Here is a 17,207-nt window from a genome sequence, read left to right as displayed (position 1 = left end):
ACCATATTTGTGGGGTTGGAGTCTACCTCTGCCCAGCCCTGGTCAGTCGACTTGGTTATATAAGGTGCACAGACTTGGGTACCTATAAATATTAGCGAGCAGCTGTCACAAAGGGATTGTGAACGAGCTGCTCGGGACCTCGAAAACATAATAGCTTGGCACCCAGAAATACACAACTTTGATAACATACTACAAGGTCACGTACTGGGGGGAGAGGGTAAGGAGGTGACGACTGCTTTTAATATTTTTTCTCTTTTATAAATAAGCACTAATTTTCTTGCTTTGTGTTTCTGGTATAGATCGGATATTTACAATTTTTATCACATTAGGATATGACATTCCTGGCCTTGCCAGTGCTTTTGTTCGGATATTTATAGCAGCTTCTGGTCATTGTTGAGCAAAGGCGATTGCCCTGCCCTCTGGCCTCTTCTTAAGCAGCTTTTGGGCAGAAGCTCCTCTCGTGTGGCACTAATTGAAGTGACTGGTGGAGGGGGTGTTGTGAGCACACACTAGTGCTGATCTGCCAGGGTCTAAGCCAAGGGAGGAAGAGAGGATAAAACGAGGAGAAGGGAGGAAAGAGGAAGGGAAGAAAGAAGGGGAAAAAAAAAAAAAAAAAAAAAAAGCCGTGTTTTGCCTCGCTCCGGCAGAGCGGAGGGCTGCGAGGGCTGCCGGCCATCTGTGCGCGCAGGGCGGCACGGCGGGAGCTGCGCCCGGGGAGGCGGGAGCGGAGCGGCTCCGCAGGTGGGTGCCGGCCCCGCGGGGCTCCGCGCTGCGCTCGGGGGGCGCCGCCCGGGGCGGCCGCGGGGCTCTTTGTGCGCGGCAGCGGCGGCGGCGGCGGCGGCGGCGGCGGGAGCCGAGCGGGCCGCCCCGCGGGGAGCCTGGCGGGCCGCGCCGCCGGCCCGGGACGGGCAGCGCCGGGCCGAGTCGGGAAAACTCCACTTGCGAAAGCCCGAGCCCAACAAGTTGCGGTAGAAGTGCTCCGTGCGGAGATGGGGCTGGTTTGTCAGGCGCACGAGTGAGCAGCGCTGAGGGAGACCCGTCAGGGACTGTCAGGCGGGAAGTGTGGGCTTCCCTCGGGTGAGTAACCCCGCCTGAGCCGGGGCTCCGGCGCTCGAAGGCGATCATGTCGGCCGGAGCCTGCTCGGTGCGTGTCCGTGTGCCCCCGGTTAATGGTTTCCTGCAAGTTTAACGTGGAGCGGGGAGAGGCCGAGGAAGACCACAGGGTTTGCGGAGGGAGTAGGAAGGCAGAGGTTAGTAAGTTTCTAACGTGCTGTAAACCATCATCATTGTCAGAAGCAACCAACCTAGAATATTGTCCCATATTTTGGAATTTGTACTGGCATTGGAAGTTATCACCTTTCGTTCAAGTGTTAATGTTTCTGGAGGCTTTTTTTTGCTGTTGTTTTTAAGTTGCTGTGTAAACAGCCCGAGTAAACAACGGGTCGTCGCTCAGAGAGTTGTGCAGTGGGGGAAAAGTGAGCTTCGAAGTGTGTGTTTCCTAAAGAAAAGTTCGGAAATATATGGCAGTTTGAAATTAACAGTAATAGTAGAGGAGTCTGGGCTTCATACCTCATTACCATGGTTATTAATATTATTATTTTTGAAGATGAAAGACGAATTGTTCCTGTGCCCCTAAAACGGTGTTTTAATGTCCTTTATGCATCTGTTAGAACGTCCTGTTAGTGGATATGGTTATGTTTAGTGTACAGCTTGTATTTGTGTTTCTGATAACCTTCCTAGTGCTACTGGAAAAATAAACACTCAGTTAATGCACATTACCTAAACTTACTTTAACAGCTCAGGCATTAATTATAGGCAGCAAATTGCAGTCATAACTGGCAATTCCTTTGCATTTCTATCTTCAAGTGTTAAAAATAAGTAAGTATTTGTTAGATGTGTGTGTACCATCCAGTCTAGCTTTAGGTCTTGTTTGTTTCTTTTGTATATGGTTCTAGAAGTAGAACAATAGTGAAAAATGGAGTTGAGCAGCTGGTAATCCATTTGTCCATTGCTTATCCCTAAAAAGATTCCTGGTGCAAAGTTCATGGACGATCACTGAGAATGGTTCAAAGCAGAGTCCAGGAATTGGCCATGCTGAAATCTGTCAAGAGTTTATAAAAATAAACAGAAAAGTTGTGGTTTGCTTCCTCATAAACCTCTTAAGAAATATGTCCTCTATCAAATATGCTACTCAGTGTAGTCAAGGCAAGGAAAACCTTGATAAATCACGCGGATATTGCTCCATATCGTCCTTATCTATTATCAGGCAAACAAAAATATTTTTACTTTCTTTAATCTGGAATGGCTGGTTTCTTACAGAAGACCTTGCCTTCTTTATTTCTGTCATCTGTGTCCTTGCTGCAAAAACAAGTGCTCAAGAATATAAGTGTTTGTTTTACTGGTCATATTCCTTATCTCTCCTGCCTTCCAATTTATGCTGGTTTGAATATTTCTGTAATATTGAATTCAGCTGCCGTTACTTCCTTCAAGGACCCTATTTAAACGCATTCGTAGAGTGTGTGCAGTATGATAACGTGTAGTGCCATGGATATATTTAATTTTATTCTTACATGGCTCAATCTATTTCTCTTGTTACTTCAGAGAAGCAAGAAACATGATGAACGCTCCATTAGTGGTATTGGTAAGAAATACATTAACGCGAGTGCACAGTCAGTAAGGACGTGTTTTTATTTGAAAGCCTTCTCGTCGTACCGGACGGCGTACTAATAATCATAACCTGTGCCGCATATCTTCAGTGCTAGACTACATTTGCTTTCAGGTTCTTTATAAATACAGCTTCTATTCAGGATAGCTGCATTTTCACCAAATGCCCAGGCTCCTCGTTTCTTTGTAGCCTTTGCAGGCTCTGAGTGCTGCGAGAATTTGCTGGGCAGAGGACTGGTTGTCCGTGGGGTAGGCAGTTCAGGATGCAGCCCTTCTCAGAAGCCAACCTCGGTATTGTAGGGCACTGCAGTCTGATAATAAAGTCAAGTGAAATGCGGTATTAAAAGTATAAGTCAAATCCGAAGACTGCTGTGTTGGTTGGATACCCAAGAGCAAGCTGGAATAGCCGCTCTGACAGATAACTGAAAATGCGGTGAGTGACTTTTGCAAGCCATGAGGGACAGTGCTCAGTTTTCTGCCTGTGAAACTGCTTTCCACAAATCCATTGCAGGGCAAGAGGCTGCTGTGCTGAAAGGACAGGGGTTCACATCCCTCGTGATCAGTACCCAAGGAGAAGGACAGGACATGGGGGAGCAGAGGGTGAGGTGGCCCTCCTGCTTAGGAGTGCTGGGAGCCTGGGTGCAGGCACGCTGGGCAGGGACAACTCCAGAAGGACACTGCAGCAGGGCAAGGGTGTATCACTGCAGTGGAAGGTTGTGGAGCAGCTTGCAAAGCCAGTGGGGGACGGGACTGCAGCCACTGGTGTGTGTGGCAGAAGAGGAAAAGTGGTATTTGTGGGAGGGAAGGGTTTTGGAGTGTCGGATGTTGTGGCAAAACACACAGTGGTCATGATGTAATGTTTTTAAGGTGGAAGAGAGATCAGAGGTCTGGTGGAGCTAGCAGTAAAGGCAGGCTGGTGACACCAGGAGCCAAAGTCTTAATGCTACCACAGGGAGGCTTTGCAGCTGGATGAGTGACCCAGTTTGGGTGCTTTGGAAAGAGTGAGTCAGGAGCTGTGAAGAACCATTGAGGTTCCTGTTTGTCATCACGGACCAAGGAGGAAGCACTGGGCAGCTGAGCTGAGGGAGATGACGTGCAGGAGTTATAACTGAGGTGCAGCACGAGGGCTGACAGCCAGGAGACAGGGGCACAGTGAATAATCTTTAGCCTTATCTGTGGCATATGTGAAACTGGGAAGACAAACTTAGAGTTCAAAGCAAAACTTAAGGATGGCAACCAAAATGATTCTGTAGCACTGAAGCTTTTTACTCTCTTTGGTATTCTCTCCCCAAGATTTTCAGTTAGTGGGATCTGCATTTTCTGATTTTTATAACAACATCATGATTGGGGATTGTAGAATGCACAGAAATTAATTTTCATAGACTTTGCCAGACCGTTTTCCTTTAAAAGAGACCTAGTTGCACTTTTAATAACAGATGCACTCTGTTGTAATCATTTGCTAAGCAACAGGCTCACTGTGCTTCCTATGAAGCACAAAAGCAAGGGACGCTTCGACATGTCACGTAAAGCTTACGTAAAGTTTGTGAGCAGCAGCAGAAAGAGTGAGTGATGAATGCTCTTGGTTTTGTTCCTTATGTAAAAATAGTTTAAAGTTGGGTATTTTTCTCTGCTGGCTGCCATCAGCAATAGAAGTATCAACAGGAGAAAAATGGGTCGCTTGGGTTTTAGCATTAAGCAGCAAATCCAGGGCCAATAGGATTTAGCTGGGATGTTAAGGTTTATTCAGTGCATTTAGTTAATGAAGTTGGGGAGGGGAGGAAGAAGGAAAAAGTCAGTGTCTGGGCTTGGGGGGAGGGATGAAATAGCCTGCTGCCACTGAGGGCATCCTATGGGGACTCCTCCTGATTGATAGATGCTCCACAAGACAAAAAACAACTGAGCGAAGGATGTTTTAATTAAAAAACAGCAGCTCAGTGCCAGCTCTTTTGGATTAAAATCAAGCAGAAAGTCTTCGTAACAGACATCTACTTGGTCTTAAGGGTGTGTGTGTTTTACCCCTAAAGGTAAAACTGGCTGGTGAGAGGGAAGAGGGAGATAATAATATGTGCAAACATTCATGAAGTGGTCATAGAGCTGTGGAGATATTCGGGAAGAGCAATTGTATGTTAATATTCATCAGTCAGGCACAGGAGTTAAGTTCAGGCCAACAAACTCCCTTTTGAGCACTCTGCCAGCTTTCTAGCAGACAGCCCATCGTCCCCTACGCACACGGGTGGCCCTTTGCTGTGCTCACCCGTATTCTGTAGCCTTTGTGTCCCCTGCCAGAGGCTGTCATCTTGTGTACTCACATGCTGTTCGGCATCTTGAATTGCTTTCCGAGCCTTGAAAGCCTTCAGCACAGAGACACAAAAAACAATTAGTATAGAAAGTAATTGTTATTTAAAATATAAAGGGCTATTATCGATATAAAAAAATTCTATATAAAAAAAAAAATTTGCAAACCAACATGAATTGATCTCTTCCCCCAAGGGAGTTAAGTTTGTTGGGTTTTTTAATTCTGGTTCTCTAATTCTGGCTCCCACTTGGATCAGACCTTGTTGTCCCCAAAGCTGTCATGGTCATTTAGAGTCAGATGAAGTTTCTTTTTCCCGTGCACCTCCTTGGAGGTCTGTGCTTGTCCATAGTATCACGATGCTGCTGGGAGTCATTGAGTAGCCAATAACACCATCAAGACTCATGCAGTGACCCTGGCAGACTTTCCTTCTACAGGAGATGCGGGCATCGGTGGCAGGATCTGACTAACAGTATGGAATAAATCAGCAGCAGGTTTACAAAATGAATAAAAGAGTCCGTATACCTATTTTTCTTGGCATAATCTAGTTGCTCTGACAGCCTATAGCTTGATACAATTCTGTGAAAAGGATGCTGCAGTATTTAATTGTAGGATTTTTTGCAGTGACATCTGAAAACTTCCACAAAATTGTCTGGATTAAAACTTGAATGTATGATTTTTTGGTGTTGTTGATTTTGGGTTTTTTTGACCTTACAAATATTTTAAGATAAATATTTTCAAATAATAATTTGAAGAATAGAAGTAGTGAAAATGCTTAGGAAAACACTCTACCTCTCTGCTTTGTCCTGGACTGGTTTATTTCTATTAGACTCACAGTACATTTACGGAAAAACATTTGCTTACAGAGTAGTTTAGGCACATGTCTGTAATAAGAAAGAAAGAATCTGATTTAATTAAAATGAAACAAACCAACAGAAGGGCTTCACTGTGATGCTTACAGCAGGGCTTTATAAACGTTCAACCAGCTTTTAGAAAATGGGGGTGGCTGTGTCAGAGCAACAGTCCCAGGCACGACCACAGAGTCTGGGCAGCTGCTTACAGAGAGCATGGAGGTCTAGGAAAAGGCTTCTGTCATCTTTTATATACAAATAGTTATATGTTTGTTGGTAAACAAATACAGATATTATTGCTGATCTTAGTAGTTTGATTCTGAACAGTTTGATTGTCTCAGTGGCAACAAGGGAAGCATAATATTATCCCAGATGCTGAGCACACTACAGAAAAGTGAAGAGGGGTACATCTCCCAAGAAAAAACATACTTTTGGATGTATCTACATGGTAATAAAGTGTTTGGTGCAATATCCACACCATCTAGTCCTGTATTTATGATGGCCTATTACCTTTACCCATGTTGGCATGTATTTTCTTGTCAGTGGGCTGTAAAGCACCTATTCAGCATTTGAGCCTAAATGGCTAGAAGGACAGAATCTGAGACTTGAAGATCATAAAATTACTTTTCTGCGATTTCACTCAGTTAACCAAACTATATGCATACCTTGAGGATCTCATTAGCATAGTTTTAGCTATGTGCCAGCATCTACCCAGAAGAGCGAACAGAAAATTGCTGGCTGTGTTGTAACATTAAACATTCTATAAAATAACAGCAGAGATTTTAAGTGAAAAGGCTATGAAACATTGGGGGCTAATGCAACCTTTGTAAATGCTGTAAATCCGCTCAATAATTACTATATAGGCTCAATAATTACTATATAGTAGTGGATTAAATACTTAAGGTCCTTAATCTGCATGTATCTGGTGGAGATTTCCTTACATATTATCAAAATGATTAAAAAACTGCCTTCTTTCTTTATAAGTTTATACTATACCTATGAGATTAAATGAAAATAAAATGTTTTGCTCCTGCAGATAGGAAGGCATGAGAGTTCTACTTTTGTTCCACTAGAAAAGTTTATAATACTGATTCACAGTGATGAGAATCAGCTTTGGAGTTCCAAGTTCTTTTAATTCAGAGAAGTTTAGACAGGTGGATTTTGACTGAGTAGTAGAGAACATCAAAAGTTACATTGTTAGGTTTCTCCTGAAGAACAAGGGCTCTGTGCAGACACAGAGAGACAGATGCACTTTGTTTCTCCCTTCCTCCTTCCCCCATCAGTATTCACTGTGCACAAGTAGAGATGCCTGGCAGGTATTGAAGAGGCTGTCACTGGTAATTTACTGTAAGCATCCCTCAGTGACTGGGGTGGGGTAGAGGAAGCTGAATAAAAATTATAAGAGCTATTGAAACTGGCTTGTAACAAAGTCCAGTGCCCCTTCAGTGTTTCTAATGTCAAATAAGTAAGATTCTCAGAGTCTGATCCCATGTTTTAAAATGCTGCTTAAATTTTTGAAGCTTCTCTTGTATAATTCTATATAGGAATTATACTTTTCTGACAAAGGACTCCAGCATGAGCCATGATGGTGGAGCTTCCTAAAGCTGTTATTTTTCCATTGACTAACTAGAGCAGATCCTCAAGCAGCCTTCTGTCCTGACAGAAGTGTGGCTGTATTTGGAGGTGACCATCACGTGCTGGGTGTGGCTTTCCCACACTTCCAACCGGTGCTGCTGTTTGCCTCCAGTTTGCTTGGGGAACCTTAATTGCCAGTATATCTCTAGAAGCTTCAGTACCAATTCTCTTTTGGGATACCCTGTTATAATTTAATATGTGTCATCTTATTGGTAGCCAATTAGTGTTTTCTGAGTAATTTCTCCCATGTCTTGAAAAGCATGCTTTTCAAAGGCACTGATCTTGCTCTGTGACACAGTAATTTCAGGGGTACCTGTTCTTGTTCCTGGCTGTGGAGCAGAATGCATCAGCCTAAACACTGGAGATGCAAATTGCTTCCCTCTGCAGTTCTTAAGACTGTCAAGACTGAGTGTGAGAGTAGCTCACCTGTTTTGTTCCATATTGCTGCAGAGTAGGATCACAAGTAGGATCCATGGCCAGTTGCTGAGTCCCAGTTGCTGAGTCCCAGCTGATGAGTGATACTCCTCAGTGGTACTTCCTAGCCAGTGGGTGAAACAAGCTCCTTGCTGTTGTGTGAACATACTTTATTTTGCTCGGATGACACTTTCTGATTTCTCAGAAATATCCCTCCTCTCTTCTTGGTTTCTGGTTTCAATGAAAAGATGGTAAAAGGCAGAAGTATGACCATTTAAGTGACCTATCTTGATATTTATATATTTTCTGTTATTACCCTTTTTCTGTCAAAGGTAGCCTTAGCTTTTGGATTTGGTGAACTTTCACAGGGCTCTCTTTGTCTGGTTTGGTTTTTGATTTGGTATGTCATTTGTGGTGGATTACATATATTTATGTGTATATATATATACATGTATATATTCAGTTCTGTTGGTAGTTACTTCTTGACCCCAGATTTGGTAGGAGGAGATTGCTGACACACAATTTGGACTTTGGGCTGTGTCTTGTCATTCCTGGGTTTCCTTTTAGGGTGATCTGATAAGCAGGACCTATTCATTTTTAATCCTGTTTATCATCTGAAAAGAAATCTCCCAGCACTGTGACCTTTCCTTGCCTGTTTTACTGCTGGTTATGAAACAACCCAAATCATGCTTTGAGTGGGTGTGTGGAGTTATTGGGGTGCTGGGAATAAAATGCAAGGGAGGATTTACAAAAAAAGTGTACAGGAATCTATTTTACTGTGCTTTTATTAACACAGATTATTCTGCACAGATGGATGGGCTTTTACTTGGCTCAGGCGTAAAGGGCCCGCCAATACATGTCTAAACCTTTCTAAAGCAACTTGAATTCCCCTAGGAGAAATGCATTAAAGTTCCTATGAAAATGGAGTTTTCTTTTACTTTGTGACCTTTCTGATTTCCCGTCCCTAGACAGGAATGCCCAGTCTCCAGCGAATATTATTATTATTATTATTATTATTATTATTAGTCAATAAAGTTAAAAGCAGACCACATATATATTGGGGGATAAATGAAAATGTAAGTAGCCATAACTAGGGTTGCCTATGGCTACTAATAAAATGTCACCTTCATTTTAGCTCTGTATGCCTCTGAGATCATACTTAAAAATGCATCAAAATGCAGTTCTCTAAATGAGAATTTAGCTGAGCTTCCAGGAAAATAATATTATTTCTAAATAATATATTTTAAATATTCAGAACAAGCTTGAAAGATTGCAGATACACCTTAAATCAGTTTAATTTCTAGTTCCTATGCTGCTAATGCAATTCACATTTTTCAGATACATATATTTTATCACATTAAGGGATTATTTTATGAGGAGTTTGAGATTTTTGCACAATCCTTTCTTGGTTGTATAGATTTCAAAGATATTAATTCTTACTCAGTTGAAAAAATTAACTGGAATCTTTAACTACAATTTTCTCATGTTTATACTACATTAAATTTCTTGCATGCATGTTTCATGCATCTTTCATGCATGTTTCTAGAATGTGGGCAAATTGGCCAAAATGTGTGCTTATGTTTGCCCCAGTTTAAAAGGAAACTAGTTTGTGCTGTTACTACTGCTTTCTGAAAAAAAAAAAAAAAAGAGAAACATTGTTGCTCGGAATAGCCACAGAAATGATTAAGTTGTTCTGGATTGGTACTTTTATTTTCTTAATAGTAATTGCAGTTTTGCGGGGGGTTGGGAATAGCTACAGAATAAAACCACTTAGGCCCTTCAAATATGTCTAAAGCTAAGGGCAAAGACTTATTTAAAAAATCACATCAGCATAGATTCAGTCTAGTGATGCGTTTGACTCAGCATGTCTTCTGCTGCTAACTTTATTTCAAGAGATTATTAGTCAAAATTTGAAAAGTGTGCAGATGCCTCTCGCAGAAAACTGATAATCTGCCTAATGAGCCTCAGCACTCCGGGGAAGGCCAACAAACAGGGTGTGTACTTGAATGCTTTTCATTCAGAACATTTATTAGGGTAGATGTCAAATGGAGAGGCTACAGTAATAAACAAAAATGGCGTTACAGCTCATGTTTGAGGCAAGCTTTCATGTCTGCAGCTCTGAATAGCTGCTGCCTGTAAAAGTCTCTCTACACTTCTCGTACAAAGAAGGACTTACAGAAATGTGTTTGTTCAAATAAATACCTTTTTAAATTTATGATGTGTAATCAACAAGGAATGGCATCATCTGTATTAATTTTAATCTTATATTTTTCAGTTAATACTTGGTCAAATCCAAATTTTTTGCAAGCAGTGAGCACCTAATTTACATATCTACCTATGGTTTGTATATATGCATAGTGACTTTGTGACAAAAATGGTAATAAAGGAATTCTGAGACATAAATATCTTCCTTTCATTGCCGATCTGAAGTGCCATTGATCTGTATTCCTAGTCAGCAATGATTTTTTCTTTGTAACTAATTCTATTTTAATATGCTTTACCTGGTTAGTTTTGGAAAACAGCTGCTTTAATATATTCCATTCATTCGCTGCCTTACTACTTTGGAACAGACTGTGAATTTTAGCATGTGTACAGAAGATGTGATAAAAGTCCAAGCTGTAGGTAGCCTTGCCCAGTTGTAACATCCAAGGAAGTTGCTGAGAATGAGATGTCCACAAATCTCTGACAGAATTTCTCTTCAATTAATCTTTCGGAGCAAAAGAATGAGAACAGGTTACTGTGTAATCCCTGAGGATGTCTGGGATCCTCTGTTCTCCTACATCCAATTTTTGAGATGGCACAGTGATGTTCCCCAGACTTTTCTGTCGACTTTCGGCTACAAAATGGAATCTCATTGTGAAAGTGATGTGCAATTCTGGTCCAGCTTGTATCTAGATAAGAACTTCTTCTCCAAGTAAAAAGTGATTGGACAAGACAAATCAGCTTCAGTTGTGCCAGGAGATGTCTAGATTGGATATTAGGAAAAAAATTATTCACTGAAGGTATTATCTGGCACTGGAACACTGGCACTTCCCAGGGCAGGGGTTTTGTCACCACACCTGGAGGTATTTAAAAGACACATAGATGTGGCACTGAGGGACATGGTCTTAGTGTTGGTCTTGGCAGTCCTGGCTTAATGGTTGGACGCAATGGTCTTTTCCAGCCTTACTGTTACTGTGTTTCTATTGTCCATGGAAATTGTGTTTTCATGGGCTTTGTCTTCTTTCTCCATCCATTTCTCCTAATTTTCACTGCCGTCTTCAGAAGATCTTCTGAGTTTTAAACCTGGATGACTCCTTCTGTTGGGATAAAAGGAGAAGGGATTGAGTTTGCAAAGATACATGGTCTTAGTGATGAGACTGGTGGAAAGTGAGTGTGGTATGTCTATGAGACTGGAAATGGAGTGTTAAAATCTTTGCAATATGTGTGGATAGAAAAAGCTTACCTTATTATGTGGATTTTTTTCCGCATCCTTGAGAGAAGATCATATTTTTATTAATGTAGAAAAGTTTAGTGGTTAGTATAGGAAAACTACTGTGTCCATCATCACTTTGTTTCAGTAGGAATAAACTTTTCAAAAGTTGTGTCTTCTCATTTCAACCACTTGGAATGTTCAGCAGTGAAATAACTAAAAGATCATATTCTAGATAGACTTTCCTCCTCACCCCCCTTTCTAAGCAGCCTTCTGGATCTCATATTAATTATAAGGCCAGCTTCTTGTCTTTTTGTAGATCTCTGCTGCTCTGTTGAATGTATTAGAAAAGCCATATTGGAGATTGAAGGTTTTTTTGGAAGTTTGATCTGTTTGCAGGAGAAGCTGATCTTTATTGTGCATGTATCTACTTTTTTCAGTTTTGAGGTAAATCTTGGCTTACTTATTCCAATTTGTATGAGAATGTATGTCTTACATTGATGCTATTTGAAAATATGCAAATTGGATTAATTTGGAGCAATTGTGTTGCTGTTTAAGGCACATCCTGGGCACCCAATATATGTCCATCTTTAAGTGTAATGATGGGTCATTTGCCATGTTAATGCCACTTTTCCTGTCTGTGTTTGGTTTTAATAACCTGCCTCCCATAAGTTGGAAGGAAGGAATAAAGTTACTTCTTTTAGACAGGCTGTTTTCTAAGTTTATACTCAGCTTTGATGTCTCCTTTGAATTTGTCTGTGTTATTGGGCACCCAGACGCCAAAACAAACTCCAGTCCATTTAGCAGATGACCACAGGATTGGGTTGTGTCCTGTGAAGCACAAAACTCGCCTGTTTTGCTTGGAAATGCCACACATTTAAAGTGACTCCACCTTGATGAAAATGCAATCATTTTGCATGCTGCTGTGGGGTATTAAGTTTTGCAAATGTCTGGCCTACATTCTTCTGTTCAGTTTTTCCCTTCTTTAGCTCAAGGAAGTTGCTTGTCATCTTACCCTCTACCAGGACTCTCAATAATTCTCTTCTTTCATCTATATTGTTACCTGTAAGTTATTTATAGACTATGATCATATTCTGCTCAATCCTCTTTTCTGGATTATAGAACTTTAGCTTCCTTAGTCTGTCTTCATATTTTGTGTCTTACCCTCAATTCCTGTATCATTTAATTTAGCCTTCTTTGTATACACCTAGTTATTTTATATATATATATATTTATATATATATATATATATATATATATATATATATATATATATATATATATATATATATATATATATATATATATATATATATATATATATATATATATATATATATATATGGGGTTTTTTTCCAATATGTGAAGATAAGAGCTGCATGCGATATTCTATTTGTGGTCACATCGTGACTTTGTACTCTGGAATTATTACCTCCTTGGATTTATGAGATATATGCACATCAAAGACCAGCAGTTGCTTCTCCTGCAAACAGATCAAACTTGCAAAATAATCTTCGATCTCCAATCAAATATTGAGCCTGTTTTCAAATGGCAACATGCTCTGTGCTTCTAGGCAACATTCAGTACCGCTTATATTCCATCCTAAAGCAAAAATAGCTTTACTTAGTGTGAGTAAATATTCCCTAAATATTTTCTGCATCATCACATTTCAAATGTCTGTGAATTACTATTCTCTTGTAGACAAAGACAAATCGAATGGGAAGATGGAAAATATTTCCCCCAAAGTACATGAACTTAGCACTTGTGGACTTAAAAAAATTAAATTAATAAGTAATTCATCTTTACTGGAAATATGTTTGGGTTTTCATTAATTTTCATGTGTATTTGTCATTGTTTTATTTCATGAGAGCAACAAATTAATAGTTCTATGATAGAAAGAAATGAACTGCACATAAGACCAGCTGCTGGCAGGACTTTCACAAGATCAACTTCAGTTTCTGTGCTTAGGAGGCCCCTAAATTTTTAGAAGTTTAATTGGTTTGTTTCTTCACTCCACACTCACTCCGTACATCAAACCTCCGAACTGTCTAATTTATCTATCTTGAATTCAAAATGTTTTCAGTTTGTATAGCCCAACAATGAATTACATTCATAGATTGAATTACAAAGTGGTTCTATTAATGACATATGTAGTAACTTTTATAATTAAAAAAATCTTTATTTTAGCTTACTGTAATTTACTTGTAGTGTATTTTCCAACTCAGTAGTCTTTTTCAGCTGAAATTATCCTACATGTCTAATTCTTTCTGTACTGCTGCTGCCCCTCCCTTGAGTAACATTTAGAACCTTTTACTTCTTTCCAAAGTTGCTTATCTGTGGAAAAGCTCACACTACGAGCATCTTGTATACTTGCCTGAGTGAATCCTAGAATTTCAGAACTAGGAAGAAATCAGTTTGTTGCTTGATTATCAAATTCATCTGCCCATTTCGGTGTAAACACTTAAAAGATTATGTGTTGATTTTATTTCCATTGGTGGTTTCTTATTCTTCCCATCCAGATTTAGCATTGTCATAAGTGGTCTCATTTCTTACTTGCTTCCATACTAGTCTGTGCCAGAGATTAATTTGTTTCATCATCAATCAAAAATTAAGTGTTGCTGTAATATTGAAGTAATATTTTGCTGCAAGTAATTTATATTACTCTTGTTGTAATTCAGGTGAAGGTTGAATAAGGCAAGCTGTCTTTAAAATGTGCCTGCTTCCTCCTGTGGTGGAGGTCCTTGCCAATTCTGACAAATACATTTTGACTGCTAGGTTATACTGGTTATTTAAAATAGTAATAAAAAAATGTTTAAATGCAGTAAGCGTTTTAAGATTAGTGCCAGAATGAATGTCATTAAGTAGTCTAATTAATCCGGTGTGTTCGCTTTTGAAGTTAGCAGTCACTGAGGTCTGGGAGAGTAGTGTTGGTACTGAAAAGTTGAGATGCACTCACAGGAAGCCCAAGGAAAGGGGAAGTACTGCAAAAATTGAACTGGAATTATAAAATAACAGGATTTTAGGAAGAAAATTTAAGCTATTTGGAGGAAGTTTTCAAACCCTGATGCTGGAATCTTCTACCTTATTGCCACTGAATCTGCAGAGACATGGCTTTGATTACCATCTGCTTGGTAAATGAGTGGCTCCTTCCTAAAGTCTGTCTTGGACTATTAGATGGGGAGTTTGGCCAGACTATACTGGGAACCAAGGGATTCAGGATGGTTATTGCTAGTTTGCTTCCCTGATCTGTAGAACAGGCCTCTCAAATGCCCATAACATTGCTGTTAATCGAAGGCTGGGGAGGGGCATTCCAGAGGATATGTGTGTTCCATGAGTGCCTGAGTTTGGGATATTGAAGGGGCTAATTATTCATTTAATTTATTTACTTGGCATCATTTCAGATTAATAGCCTGCCCAGGAAGTTTGTGCTGTGGTACGTAAATAGCGAAAGAAAAGCGCGTGCTGAAAGACAGACACGTAGAGATAACAGGTTCTCCAGATCAAAAGAAGCCATTTGGTTTCCACTTGTACAGCTGAAGCTCTCTGTATTGTTTGGTTTCCGAAACAAATGATGCTGCCACGTTACTGCGGTCGGCGGCAAAAGCCTGGGAGTGCCCTTCCAGCCCTGCAGATCCATCCGGCATCTGGAGACAAGGCCAGGGAACAGAGAGTGTGAGTGGGCTCCACATCACAAGTGCGCGTCCCCGTGTTATTTATAGGCTCTTACAGCGTTGTTAGCAGGCAAGGCATGGGCAGGGAGCGTGTGACCATGCTGCTTGTGGCTGAATTGCCAGAGAGGGAGAATAGGAATCTATTTTGGAGCTTTTTTGTTTTGTGGATGGTTTGGTTGGGTTTTGGTTTTTCTGTATTTTGGGTTTGGTTATTTAATTTTTCTCTCTCTCTCTCTTTTTGGTTTTTTTTGTTGTTTTGGGTTTTGTTGTTGTTGTTAAACAAAACCATCTAGCTTGATTAGTCTTCTGAGTGCAGGCAGTTGTGCTGCATGGACTTGTCCTCTATCTGTATCTTCTGGGATGAGCAGAAGTGGCTGTTCTACAGCTTTACCTCACAGGTACTGGAAATGCAACTACATCTGCTCCTGAGACAGCAGTTGTTTTTTGGGAGGGATTACTTTGCAAACAAACCAGATTTTCAAGGTTTGAGCAGTAATTTGTAGTAAGTTCTCTTGCATTGCCCTGGGCTACCCTTGCAAGGTTAAATAGGAAAACAGACTCCTAGCCACAGAATTCCCCTGGGGGCAGGGGGAAGTCTGTACCCATTAGAGGATCCAGACATGAGGTGGGCATAGGACATGAGTGACCGCTGAGTGTAATGCTCCCCTTTTCTGTTCCCTCAGCTGAGGCTGTGCCTCCTGCATTCACAGGCTGAGGAATCCATCCCAGGCTGAGCTGGGACCCAGCTGCATTTGGGACGTGAAGTCCCTAAACGGCGCTGTGCTGGGCTGTGACTGAGGCAGCTGGGACCCACTGACGTGAATTAATCCATTTTGACAGGGAATCAGAGCTGGAAAAGGATGATTTTCTGAAGAGTTAGGGCATCAGAAGTTGACACCACAGCACCACTATGGGCTTGAAGTTTTTGTATCCTGACCGCTTTTAAAAGTGCCTGGGTAATCCTTGCACCTTAATTGCTTGGTACTTCGGCTTGCAGTGAACATGACCACCAGGGTGCTCGTCAGAAAGTCTATTGGAATGGCACAGGGAATGCTTACAGAAGCAGGAAGTGTTATATCCCTTCCTTGTGCTCTCTTTCCTCACCCCTGGCTCTGTCTTTTACCGCCCCCCCCCCTTTTTTTTTCCTGCCTTGTCTGCCAAAAAAAATGTAGCACACAAATCAGAGTAACAATCATTTTGTGCACTTTTGAAGTCAAAAAAGTGATCAGCTGTGGAGAGTTAAGTTGCAAAGTGCTGTGAAACAGTAACAGTTTAAGACCAATGGAAAGTGTGCTAGTTCATAAAGCTGGAGGGCTGTCTCTTGGATTAGCTCTCCATTTCTCCTCCGTATCCGCTGATCAGGCAGTTATCAAGGGTAAGGAAGCCCTTTCTGGTGTGATCTGAGTTATTTTACTCTATGTGTAGCAGTATTCTTTGCAAAGACAAGCCTGTATATTTCAAATTGACTTTATTATTATGAACCAAGGGTAATAAATTTTAGTGCGAGTTTCAACGGTGTTCCTTTTATTTATTTATTTTTAGTAGTTTTATTAACATGACTTTCGATTTTCTCTAGCTAAGCAGCCCAGCTGCCATTGTGTCAAGTAACAAAGATGCTCAATAAGTTTTCATGGCCACATAAAGGAAAATCATATATTTTATTTCATCCAAAAATAAGAAGGACTTTTTCTGAAGTAGTCAATTATTCTTTGAAGCCAGACCATTGATTCTTAGAGTCAAGTTTTTAAGTATTTGAGTTCTTTGCTGATTTATAGTAATGCAAGTATGAACATTAGATGTTTTAGGATGTTATAACTTATTGGGGGAAAAAAGCGTACCAGTCTCTGTTCTGCATCTTTTGTTTTCAGTAAAGATTTCTGGTGTTATTTCATGTACTTGATCTGGATGTCTCTGATGTCGTGGTTGCTCCCAGTTGCAAATGAGAGGTGTTGACTCAGCCACAATGTTAGTCAGTCAGACGAGGACTAAAAGAAAACAATTTTATTTTTCTTGATCAAGTGCAAGAGTAGATGCATACAACTTTTCTGGTTGATGTGCTCATGAATTCCTCTCCCCCTGTTTCTGATCCATTTTTGATCCTCACAAAGAATCTTGAATATGAGCCAGATTTCTCTGGGAAATTATCCCCTTGATGATGATATTTGCCATGAAAGGGATTTCCACAGTGTATTTGCGAGGGAAAAAACTGTTAACACTGTAGATGGGAGAATGGCTAACATGAAAACCACCATGGAAAAAAATGAGAT

The 17,207-nt window shown here is 40.6% G+C and overlaps 1 protein-coding gene across 16 annotated transcripts in view; it reads left to right on the top strand.

Annotated features, from left to right (window-relative positions):
- The window catches only part of LOC111925338 (poly(rC)-binding protein 3-like), a 484,117-nt gene that overhangs the window by 342,450 nt on the left and 124,460 nt on the right, over positions 1-17,207 (top strand). For 4 of the 16 annotated variants that reach the window (XM_086896499.1, XM_086896382.1, XM_086896292.1 and 1 more), the window contains exon 1: positions 465-741. The exons of 3 other annotated variants lie outside the window; for them this stretch is intronic. The gene's annotated coding sequence lies outside the window, so the exon portion shown is untranslated. Of the gene's footprint in view, positions 1-443; positions 742-848; positions 1,251-17,207 lie in introns of those variants that run through there. 9 more of the 16 variants (XM_086896520.1, XM_086896373.1, XM_086896354.1 and 6 more) reach the window with 3 other exon arrangements.

Source organism: Cyanistes caeruleus, chromosome 1 (assembly GCF_971803275.1).
Source record: "Cyanistes caeruleus chromosome 1, bCyaCae1.hap1.1, whole genome shotgun sequence".
In the NCBI taxonomy this organism is placed as follows: domain Eukaryota; kingdom Metazoa; phylum Chordata; class Aves; order Passeriformes; family Paridae; genus Cyanistes; species Cyanistes caeruleus.
This window is presented reverse-complemented; position numbering and strand designations above follow the sequence as displayed.